This window comes from Triticum dicoccoides, chromosome 6B (assembly GCF_002162155.2).
Source record: "Triticum dicoccoides isolate Atlit2015 ecotype Zavitan chromosome 6B, WEW_v2.0, whole genome shotgun sequence".
NCBI lineage: Eukaryota > Viridiplantae > Streptophyta > Magnoliopsida > Poales > Poaceae > Triticum > Triticum dicoccoides.
Window position 1 is genome coordinate 22339085 of NC_041391.1, and position 13081 is coordinate 22352165.

Consider the following 13081-nt stretch of genomic DNA (forward strand, 5'->3'; position numbering starts at 1 on the left):
AGAGATAAGAATTCTAGTTAAGATAAACCTCCTTCCTAACTACCTAACACATATGCGCAAGTAATGTAATCCTCCTGCTACGCTACAACTTGTGTTTAACAAGTTGATGAGGAGCAAAGCCAAAACAAGGTGCTCACCAACAGGGTGAAACATATCGGGATCCTGGCGTACAAGGTTGAGGACAACCTCATGGATTTCGGCTTCCACTCCGAGGAAAAGCCATTTTTTCGATGCATCCCTTGCAACCCGGGTGATCAGCGCCGTATCGCCAAGGAGGTGAAGGAGCTAAGGGCCAAGGTGTAGGACGTGAGAAACGGAAACCTGAGCTATCACCTCATCAAGGAGTGTTCAGGCTCCAAGACTAGTGTAGCAGAAGACTAGACCAACATTGCCACTGTGGCAATGTTTGGCATCCACGAAGCATGGCTTGGTACCCTGGTGCATGAAAACCCATCAGATATGGACCTCCACCAACTGATTACCAACAATGATATGGATCCTAGGGTGGTCGTTGTGTGGGGAACTAGTGGTGATCCCAGGAAGACGTCTGCCATCCAGGAGGTATTGAAACGGTTTGGGATCTGTGCTTGGATTAGGTTGAGGCATCCTTTCAATCTATGTATCAATTACCCATAAAATCCAGGATGTTAAGTTTCACAATGCCAGTCGCGAGGTTAGGACATAATAATAATATGGTAGATCCATAGCAGAATTACAATTTTCTTAAGAAAAGAATAAGAATGAACCTTTCCAATCTAAATAGTACAAATCGCCCATTATTTAGTGCACTATACATTGTAGAGTAAACTTCACCCCCTACATGAAAGGACGAAAATGATATAGCACTTGAAAAGGAAAAGCAGACAACCAAACTGAGCAACACGATGAACTAGTGCGGGAGAGTCGTCGCTGCCATGGACTCTTGTTCCAAGCTGTAGCAATTTTGGTTCCTTTGAGAAGGCAACTTAGATCTATCTACTACTATACTGCTTTGAGCAGTCAACAGCACAAGCGTATCGCTTTGTCCACTTAACAAGGGTTGCATGTCTTCATTTGTTATAGCAACCTGACATGATCTCAATCTTTTGGATCGGACATATTGCAATGTCATCTCGACTTGTTTCATTGTAGGTCTCTCTTCACCTCGTAGTCGCAAGCAAGTCTCTGCAAGATTGGCCACATCATTAATCTCTTCATTTGTTGCTTCCTCAAGAACTTGAGTAGCCACTATTTCTGCGAGTGGTTTCTCCCTTGTCTCCCAAAGGAAGTAGCTGGACAAGTTTTGATTTAGCCCAGTGTCACTTGTAAAAATAGGCTTCTTTCTAAGAAGCAACTCTAAAAGTACTACACCAAAACTATAGACATCACTCTTCTCATTTAACATACCAGTGTGGTAATACTCTGGATCCAAATATCCAAATGTGCCTTGTATATTTGTAACAACATGAGTTTGGTCAATAGGAACCAACCTTGAAGCACCAAAATCTGATACTTTCGCAGTGTAATTTGCATCCAAGAGTATGTTAGTGGACTTCACATCACGATGAAATATCGATACGGAAGCAGCTGAGTGGAGGTAATAGAGTGCTCCAGGAGCTTCTGCAGCAATTTTCAAACAATCATCCCAGGACAAGGCAGAGTTGCTAGTGGTACTGGCATGAAGGATTCCAAATAATGAACCATTTGGGATGAAGTCATATACTAGCAGTGGGACTTCAGTCTCCAGACAGCAACCGAAGAGCTTCACGATATTCCGGTGATTAATCTGTGAGAGGACAGCAACCTCATTGATGAATTGACTTATCTCAACTTGCTCAGTGACTTTAGACTTCTTTATGGCCACTACCCGTTGATCAGATAAGATGCCTTTATAAACCATGCCATGCCCTCCATGACCAACGATACGTGTAGGATCAAAGTTATTTGTTGCCTTTTCTAACTCTGATAGTGAGAAAATCTTGGTGTTGTCACTTGTATTTTCATCCGACGATATCAATTGTTCGAGGAGTAGACCTTGGTTCTGACGAAAATGCTTTCTTCGTAGGTTCTTCCGGATTTCTTTCTTCCATATATGGATGAAAAATATTACAATTAAGATGAGAAGTAGACTTCCAAGACCAGCGCTAATTCCAATGGTGATACCTGTAATGATTATGCTCGTCATCTCTATTCTTGAGTTTGTGTAGCTCATTAAATTGATTGTACCACAGAACTCACCTAGTACCAGATTTTGTTTTTCGATGCAAAAGTGACTTCCTTCTGTGTTATGGCAAACCCCATTACAGGTTCCTGGTGTCTTGCACTCATCAACATCTGCAAAATAAGTAATGCAAGATGAAATACATATAAACAATCTATCTATCTATTACTATACTAATTATAGACTCCCTAAACATTCCCACATTAATCACTGGAAAATATGAGCTAAAAGAGCTATAACGATCTCAATCTATCTAGGTTTTCTTTCTGCTGCTGGTTCGTTAACACGTTACGCCACTGGCGCCTCCCGAGCAGCTATGAGGCACCTTAGCCCGGCCGTTGCCCGCGCCGCTGAGTGTGTACCCCAGTCCTCACCTCCCCCCTTGCCTGCGGAACAGGCACTAGCACATCTCTGCCCGGCGTCTTTTTTCATGATGATCTCGCTATTGGTCATCCCACAATTCATGCGGTGCAATGTCAAGGACCTCAGAGTGCTGCAGGAGAAGGTCATGAAGGCCGGCTAGGAAGAGGTAGGTGGTGTGCTTCAATTTCTTCTAGGAGTTTTGAACTGGTGATTGATTGTTGTTGTGTTATCTCCCGCCATAGCTACGGATGTTGTATTGCACATGTGTCATACAGGTTGATCAAGGAAGGTGTGAAACTGTGCTGCGAGTTAAAGATCAGCATGGTCTGCGACCACATCAATATGCCAACCACGCATGTGCCTTGCAAGCAGCAACAACTTGAATTTGCCGTCGACGACATAACAAGGACGAAATCGGCCCCCATCTGCATGTGTTGCTCCTCACAGCACAGTAGAATAAACGTTGGCAGCATACCCCTTTTCTCTGGCCAGTTTTAATGATCCCTCCTCTGTATACCTGTTGGACTTGCACACCATGTGTTTGAGGTAATGTTTAGAGAAAATAGCTATGCATGGGTCATTTTTTTCAGATAATTGTGGAGATTTAAAGTTCAAAAGGGATAAAAATACATATAAAACCGGAAAAATATATCCTTTGAACCAATGCTCAAGATTCTGAATTTTGTGCATGGTGTGTTACATGGTATATCCTCATTAAGAGTAGCTTCTGTTGTGCAAAAAAAAAAATTTGACATGCTATATGCAGATTCTTATCGCTGCAAATGAATCATATGGATTATTTTGTACTCCTTATGTAACAGTAGCTGTTGTGTTTTCTGCAGATTAAACAGTTTCTCTACCAGCCATTATTTTCTTATCACTACATACAAAATCGACCTTCATCTCTCATGTTTTCTGCTATAAAATTGGCGCACATAAGTCCTGGCTCTCTGGATCCCAGTTATTAATGTTTCTTCTTGCAGCACATACATGATCGACCAAGTAATGTTTAGATTTCTTTTTTCTCTCACCAACTATACTTGAATGAATTCCGACATTTGCTATTTTGAAGGAACAGTCAAGAGCCAGAAACTAGATCAGTTCATTTTTCTCCTATTATACTTGGATATGATTTCTTCTTCTGACGTTCTATTCCTGAATAGTTCATGGTTTGATCTCTTTTCAAGGGTTTCTTTCCCAGGTTCGTACTTCTCTCCATAGTCCATCTATTCTCAAGTTCTAGGCATGCACCTATCAGAATTATAATTTCTTCACTCGCGGGTTTGTAAGTTGTAACCTTTCTGATTGCTATGCTACCAGGATTGTTCTGAGCGTATATTGGACCTTGACTTAGATGAACAAGGGCCAGTTCTTTCGTGAGGCACCCAGCTGCAGGTGGTTCTTTGATCAGTTGTAAGGTACTCCCTCTGTAAACAAATGTAAAATGTTTTAGGTCTCTAGACCATGTGGTACAAAGCCCAGAAAGGAACAGCAGGATGGCTAGTCTAAAATTGATCAGGTTCTGTGCCGAGGATCACTGCCAAAATTTCTTGAGCTTAATAATTAGCGTCGTTTCCTACATCAGGTTAGAGAAGCTTCCTTTTGAAAATTTCCTCTTCTAGCTTCTTGAGTTCTTGTAGGTGAGAAAGATACATTATATAATTTCTATTTCTTGAATAGTAAATTGACATACAAGAACACCCTTGATGTATTGATATCTTTTCTTTTTCTTACTGAAGTCCAAACTGTTAATACAACTAACCATGGGAAGAAGATCCAAAAAGTAAATGCCAGTGCATTTGAACTTATTAAACATATGATAACACTGACTTATGAAGATGTTAGTGTAAAGCGGGACAAAAGCCTATTTCGGTATAAAGATGTTAGTGAGCTATAAAAGTAATTACGGTAAAAGAGGACCCTCTCGTGTCGCTCCCGCGCGAGCGACCGAGGGGGCAACCCTAGCCGCCGGCGCCTCATGTCCCCCCGCCCCTCTTCTCCCCTCGCCGCCGCCGGTCTGCGCCACCGGGCAAAGCCCGGTAGGTGATGGCGGCAGCGGGGCCCCGTCTCCTCCTCGCACGAGGGCTCGACGAGGGCGGGTGTCCTCGTCGGCGGCGTCGTGTTCATTCAGGGCGTGGCGGCGCGCGGGCATGTCCGGCGGCGGTGCTGCGGTGCCTCGCCCTGCGCGTGGAGGGCCGGACATGGCGGGGGCTGTGGGATCACCTGAAGGCAACAGGGGTGACTCCGGTGTTGGATCCGCGAGCAGCAGGTACGGCGGCGTCCCTTTCCTATGCGGCCGCGGCCAGATCCATGGCCGGCATAGTGCTCTTCCCCTCGCTGGAGTCTATGCCTGGAGATGGGTGACGGAAGGCACGGATCTGGCGCCCCGTCCAGATCCTCCCCGGCGTGGCAACCGGTGGCGCGTGGAGGACCGGTGAGGGGCGTTTGGAGGCTCCCTGCCGGCGTGCCAACAGCGGCTTTGGTCTTCACGGAGAAGCTCCATTCAGTTTCAGTCAGCTGCGAGATCGGGGGGCCGTGATTTCCGGTGAAGATCGCACCGACTACGGTCATGGCGGATGATGGCAGCGTCTATGACATTGTTCCCTTCTTGAGGCATAGTTGTTGTAGGTCATGGCGCCCCAGTCGTGATGCTCCGGGAGAAACCCTAGATCTGGGTCTACTGGATTGGATGATGATGGCACCTTCGATGCTATTGTCCCTCCTGGGGGCATCGTTTCGGAGCACGTGCTGGCTAGAGGGGACAGGAGGAGGAGCGGTGTTACATCTACCGCAAGGTCAAAAAGGAATCCCGGTGGCATGGCGCCGCGGAGGTTCGCCGATGGGCGCGTTTTGAAGATGGACTCGTGCAGGAGGAGGAAGTTGTCTGGCGTCATGGTGGCATTGATGGCAGAGAGGCCTGGCAAGGTTGGTGCATCAGTTCTTCTCTGAGGATGGACCAAGGGAAGATGGAGGTGACGGCCCTTGCAGCGTGCGGTGCTCACTGGTAGTGTGCCAGACCAGTGTGTGACTCAATCCAGGTAGTGGCTTGGATGGGACACCCGACTTTAGATGTTAGTCTTTGGTGCCATGTCTGTTGGTATTAGGCCCGGACATTCGGCACGCCTTCATTAATGGGATAGGAGAAGCAACAATGTTGCCAAGATGGTGGCTTCAGGCTTATTGATGTATCACCTTGTATGGTCTTGAATAATTAATAATATGGCTGCATGCATCGTCCAGATGCAGAGGCCGGGAGTACATCCTCCTTTTCTTAAAGAAATGTACCTCGCTATTGCAAGTTATAATAGCTCTTCACCATGATTGTTGAGGAACACCACAAATGATATTGAAAAAACACAAATTTTTACACCAATTTAACATTTTCATGTCATTGATCCATGAATAAAGACACACAAGATAAATTAACATTAATATTTCATACGGACTAAAACTCCATTTAATCGTACTTGACAAAAATACTCGATGTGTCAAGCACAACAAAACTAGAGGTAAAAATAGTATAAATCATTAAGACTTTCTGACCAACAAGGTGTTATCCATCATGACAAATATGAACATGGTAAATCTGAACATGATTTAACACTGCCATGTTTCTCTACATATTAAAAGTTGATGACCCATTTAGCATATGTGTTTATATATTTTAATAGTACATTCTGAATTAGTTTTCCTAAACATAATTGATTCATACAAATTATTGAATGTGGACAGTTTTGCATGAGAAGCTTCAACAAATCTATGGAGATTATATGGAGCACATTGTTGAGGAATATTATCTACTGACGGAAAATCCAATAGTATAATGCACATTTTGATATCCCTATAATGAGGGAAGGGAACACCAAACAGTGTACTTACGATCCATATTATGGTTGTTGACTTCTTTTTCATATGTGTATATAAATGTATCTCCAAGCCCAGTTAAAGAGACCAAATCATTCTATACAAGGAGACTACAATGTGGAAAATTAATGTGTATAATTTTTTTTCCATGGAGACTTAGATATCTTCCTATTATTTTGTTCTCCTCTTATGTAGTTTTCAAATTAATTTGCTAGAGAAATTAGTAATACTAATATCTGATTATATGTTTGAGTCAATCTTACCACAGATTGCCAAGGAAACAACAAGTGTATGATTACTTTTAAAGCATTAATTAGCAATTGTACAACAAAAGATGTTACATCCTCCTGTTAACTCTACCAAGGAAAATTTGACATCATTAAGCATGTAAGACAACCTATATCAAAGCTAACTAACCATTTCCACAAAATATTGAAAATTTGTAAAAAAATTAAGTAGTCTAAATTAATAGGCCAAACAATTAATCAATTATTAACTTTATATAGTTCAGCCCGATGCACGTGTTGATGACTAGTGTAGTTAAGTTGCCTGTTCCTTTTCGAAAGAAAAAAAATTAAGTTTCCTGCACGTAATACTAGCATAGGTTATTTTGAGGTTTCATGTAATTTTATCAATAGGGGAACTGCAGAAATTATAAAATAAGCTCATACAGGTCCTTGCGCATAGACAACTTGCAGATTACCGTGTGCATAAAGTGCATATAGAGGACGGGCTTGCATAACACTATGATTTTTTTTTTTTACTTTCAGATTGTTTTGCGATACATAGGTATCACTTCCCTAAAAAATACTAGACAGTTTGCATATTAGGATTTTAATTAGGAGGTAGACAAGGGAAGGGGAGCAGGAGGCAGAGAGATGTGGAGTGTACCTTGACACCCATTTGCGATATATGGGTTCCCGTCAAAACCGTCCATACATTTGCAACGTAACCAACATAATCTTCTTCAGAGTTCACCCCCAAGCACATGCTGTTCATGCTAACACATGCATATCCGGTTCTATTCTTCTGTGCTTCCTGGCATGTTAAATTGGCTACGGCCCACTGCTGTGGTACTGCTTCCTCGGAGGCAACATAGAGGCCAGGATCCTCAGGTACGTACACCGAAAGTTCGTCGCTGTTAGATAAGTTGTATTTAATATTCACTAGACCATCTTTGATATTTATATACTTTACATATATGCCGTAGTAGTCATCGTTGAATTGGAGGGCAGACATCATCGAATTTGTACAATTGAGCTGAAATGACATCCTTGCACAACAACCGTCCTCTAGGCCAAATGGGAAAGGGACACTAATTTTTCCACACCATCTAGAGCAGTTGGCCTTCTGTTGTAACGGATTATACCCTGATTTCATAAAAGAAAAGTCAGTGCATCTATTTTAAGTTTACCTCTCAAAGAAGAAGAAATCATACATAATACAAGAGGTAACATGATCAACTCCTAAAGAATTAATGGCACGACTAAAGCATGCAGTTTCATTTTTCAAGAGAATTATAGCTTTATTAACCAGATAGTACTGTCAAACAGTCACATGTCAAATTTGTAGTTAAACAGAAAGTATATTGCAAAGTACTACTAGTCGTTATGTAATTTTTAGATGAACTAGTAGTTATGTTTTTTTTTGGTGGGTAACTAGTAGTTACTAGTCAATGTGTACGTGCAATGCACGTTAATTTGAAAGTATATTAAGTGCATGTGGATATTAAGTAGGATATTATCAGCGTGTTATTATGTCATTAGCACTATATTTGGCATGATATTAACAGCACGCAGAGCGTGTTGAGCGCTCGACATTGAAGCAGTCTAGGTCGTTGGATTGACATGATTTGATGGCCGAGATTAACTGGATCTGCCCCTTTGAATCTTTTTATATTGGTGTAGATATAGATATAGATGTTGGTTGTAACAGTTTAAGTTGTGAGAGCTCTATGTTGTACAATTTCTTAGCCCTCCCACATAGACAAAGTTCAAGGGGTATATCAATACAAGCTACTTCCAATACAATGGAGGGATGAGAGAGGGCGAGGCGGAGACGAGGCCACTTGAGGCGGACGAACTACCGCCGCCGCTTCCTCGATCCTCACCAGGCGGAGGTGCAGGGGCACATCAGATTCAGCCGTGCTCTCCTAGTACCCTAGCGGCGGCACCGTCGGGAGGAAAGGAGGGGCCGACGGGATCGGGTGATGACCGCGGAGACCAGCCGCACGGTGAGATCGGACGGGAGGAGGCACGATGGGTACAATGGAGGGCGATCTTCTCCGACGAGACGGATCCGATCATTTGGATCGAAGGATGTCTTCGATTTACTCCGCGTTCGCGATGGATGGCTCTTCTCGATCTAGAGAACGACGTCCTCGCTAGAGATTTTCTCCCAGACGACGACATGATTGAGGTAGGTATTAAATTCAAACTTGATGTTTATGACATGGTTGTTGGCGAATGTGTGCAGATGGATTTACAACCGAAGGTACCGGAGATGATCGATCTGACGGAGCCGATGGTTCATACACGACCGGGAGGGCGGTTTTGGGCGCTTCTGGAGAGCGACGACGAAGAGCAGGTGGAGGGTCATGTCCCCATGAAGAATGCCAGAATGCCCCTGGCCTCGCAGAGTGCTGTTTCGTTGCCGGAGCCCAAGATCACGACCGATCGGCGTTGTTCAAAAATTCAAACTTCCAAACCGGCCATGAAGCCGTGGAGCGGACCGATTCCTAAGGTAATGAGAGAATCGGTAACGTTGTCAGATTTCTTGCCGGAAAATTGGACGCTTGTCACGCGGAAAAATAAGAAAGGCAAGATTGGCCGGCCACCGCCGCCGCCTAGATCGCCAGTGGTGAGATCGGCGAGTGTTGTTCGAGCGGCCATACGGGATCATTTGAACACGTTATTGGGCCGTGGGCCTGAGTTGGATGCAACGTCTGATGTTACGATGGTCGTGGGTCCTCTAGGCGCGGGCGAGACCCAGCCAGAGGCCCAAGCCTCGTGCCATCCCGATCGGACGTACGTGCATGTATCGCCGCTGCCTATCACCTCTATGACCGAGTCTAGGGTTCCAGGTCCGGGTTTTCCTTCGCTCGGCACAGGATGGGCAAGGAGGATCAAGTACGCTGGCGGCATGGCAGGAAGAGGGCCGCTGCCCGTCAAGCGAGGCCCACCTCCCGCCGCTGGCACCTTTGCTCCTGGCGGGGCTGGTCGTGGAACTTTGCGGGCCAATGGGGCTGCCGCCACGGGCGTGGCCGGTCGTGTCGTTCTGCCGATCGCTGGCACTGGTGCTGGTGGCTGCGGTGCCCTGCCTATGGGTAGTGTTGGCCGCGGTGCCCCGCCTGGTGGTGGGGTTGGCGGTGTTGGACGGGGCGGCCTGCCCCCTCCAAGGCCGGCGGCGGCAGGGGTGCAACCCCGAGTCGGGACCGGCCGAGGTGTTTCGTCCTCTGCGCGGCAGGGGGCGATGCATCTGGTTCTCTGGTGCCGACGTATGTGCCCAGACCAAACGCGCGCCAACCGGATGAAGTGGCGCAACTACCAGCAGCTAAGGCGCCGGCCCTAGGAAGGGGTCGCGGCGTGCAAGGGCATGGTGGATTCAGTGGTTACAACAAAGACGGACAGACTTTCAACCGATACGGGTAGTGGGGAGACGACGGATATGATGCATATGGTGAGGGAATACACCGTGGATCTTCGTCCGGTAGCGGCCCTAGATATAACCGACATAATGATGAGGACACCGGACATTTTGAAGGTCCGCCCGGTAATTTTGTTGAAGGTGTAGCCCGACCCAGGGATCGCTTCTGAGGTGGATATCGTCGCGGTGGGAGAGGGAGACGCCCACCACCGCCTCGACACTAACCACCGCCACCACCGCCTGCTACGGATATGGCTTCGGGGGAGGAGCTCGAGCACGTAGCGAATGAGGTGGGAGACCCATCCACACTACCCGCGGCAGCAGTTTACTCGGTTAGGGCTTTGGCAGCAGTGCAGGTTCCGGTGACTTTTGGAGGGACTAAATCTAGGGATGGCGCGTCTGACAAAGGGTCGAAGAAAGCGGGGGGAGAAAAACTATCTAAATGGGCGATTAAGAAGAAAAAGTTGCTTTGCTATAGATGTGGTGAACCGGGTCATTTCGTGGCAGAGTGTACGAATGAACTTTGTGACTACTGCCTACGCTCCCAGCATGTGACCGGGGACTACCCTCTCCTCTCCGGTCCTAAGACTGGTATTAACATTTTTGGGGTATGCTGTAAGGAGTTGATGTTCTTTGAGACACCGGAGGTGGACCCTCTACTTCAGATGGTTGAGAGTTCCTTCCCAGTAGTAATCAGAGTTACCAATGGATAGTTGACCGAGGCTCAGATCATGAGACAACTCCGTGACTTAGTGCCAGGTAATCATCAGTGGCATCTGGAACAGTTAGAAGGTCAGACTTATAAGGTGCACTTTCCCACTAAATAGGATCAGATGCATTTTCTTAAGTGGGGTTTATGCAGAGTCACAAGCACCAATATTGTTATCGCTTTCGACGAGTGGAAGCGGGAGGAACCTGAGGGTACACCTTTGGAGAAGGTGTGGGTTCGTTTCTATGGCGCACCACCTAAATTGATAAAGCATTTTCTGATTGCTTGGAGCTTGGGTGCTATGATTGGTAAGACAGAAAAGGTTGACATGCCATTCACTCGTGCGCAAGGAGTTGCGAGGTTGTTGGTCAGTGTTGTGAGTGTTGAGCATATACCAGATGTGGTCAGATGGACACATGATGGAGTCACTTATGTTTTAGAGCTTGAGATCGAGGATACTGCAGTTTCCCAGGATGGGGACGGGACACAGGACATGGATACGACTGAGGGAGGCGGCGCGCCCAGGAATCAGGATAAGGGGGCTGATGATACACTGCCGGAGTCGGACAAGGGGCCTACTGCACAACCAGATAAGGTAGATAGTTCTACCAAAGAGGCGCCCCCGTCTACTACTCTGATGCACACGCTTCGCTTTGGTTATTTTGCACCAGGGTCCGATCCTAGTCGGTTATGGAGCACCAGGGTCGAGGCAGACGACCCGATGGAGCTTGAGCTGCCACCAGTGTTGAGTCTGGCCGGCGAGGTGTCGACTGCGGAGTCTACACCCGGTGCGAGGGTGGACCCTGATGGGTCGGCCGCGGTTATGGGGGGCCATGGGCAGGAGGCCCATAGCACCCAGTTACCTGCGCCCGACTTCTCTTCGGTGGGAGGGGCGCCTGGACAGGAGGTCTCTGGCATTCTTCTCACTTCGGCGTCTTCGGTCGAGCCGGGGGTGAGGTGCGGGAAGGAGTCCCATGCTGTAACCCCTCCACAGGACCGCACCATCCAGAGTGGCGAGCTGGGGGTGAGATGCGGGAAGGAGTCCCGTCTTGTAACCCCTCCGCAGGATTGCGCCTTGCAGGTTGGCCGGGGAATGACGGTTTCTGCGGGGGAAAGGGGGGACGGGAGCAGTGAGCAGGCGTCTCCATGGTCCCACTCACCCTTGACCTCTGCAGCTGAGGTCCGCTCCACTACGCCCTACCCTCCTTCACCGACGATAAGGGAGGGGCATGGGAGTCCTGACCCTACCCCTCGAGAGAGGACGACGAAGGAGCTCATCGCTTTTGGTGGGATAGCGGATCCGGTGTTGGCTGGCAGGCGTGTCAGCAACCGGATCCAGGGACAACCGGATGCGGACGACCTGCAGCTAGTGCGTGCCAAGAGGGCCGCCATGCTTCATCATGCCGAGACTACTACAGGTGCGTCTTTCGATAAAAGTTGCTCAATTTTACACTTCTCTGAGAATGAAATAGTTGATAAGGCAAACGACTTAGGAATTTCTTTGGGATCAAATGAAACCGAGGTCGTCAAATCCGTTAGTGATCTTTTAGACTTGGAAGCCGAGAGAGCTTCTGAGATTATTCGTAATCTTGTCTCTATCCAACCTATGAATAACAATGACATGAATAATTTAGGAATTAATGATCTCGCAAATATATGCAATAATCTGTTGCCTAGTGTCGAGGATCAGGATGAGGAGGATTTGGAGAACACAGATACAGAAAAGCCTCTCTTGATGGAGGATGCAATTTCTGTCATAGATAATACTATCGTCCCGCAGGGTGTTGAGGAGAAGCCCAAACGGCCCTGGAAGCGGAAAATTTATCCTACTTCAGCAGTACGCAGAAGTGCTAGAGTTAAGCTTAAGAAAAAAATTATGATGACCTATGAAAGGACTCTTTTGGAATAGCAGAGGTCTAGCGGACTTGGCTAAACAAAGATTCTTAGCAGAAACAACATTAGAGCATCACTTAGATTTTATTGCACTTTTGGAAACTGGACGAGATAATTTCACATCCCAATTCCTTCAAACCCTCTCCAGTGGTATCGATTTTGACTGACACATTTTACCTCCTAGAGGAAGAGCCGACATGATTTTACTAGGAGTACGGTGTGAGACGTTAGAGGTGCTTAATATGGTTCAGGGAGACTTTTCGGTTAAATTTAGGGTAAGATCAAAATTATATGGGTTCCGATGGTCGCTAGTTGTTGTATATAGGGCAGCACAACCTGAATTTAAACCTGATTTTCTGGCCGATCTAGTGCGGATTTGTGGGATGAAAAATCTGCCAACACTAGTC

At 46.6% G+C, this 13081-nt stretch overlaps 1 pseudogene; it reads right to left on the bottom strand.

Moving 5' to 3' along the window:
* Positions 1-647: 647 nt before the first annotated feature.
* LOC119323817 overlaps positions 648-13081 on the bottom strand; it is a 17828-nt pseudogene continuing 5394 nt past the window's right edge.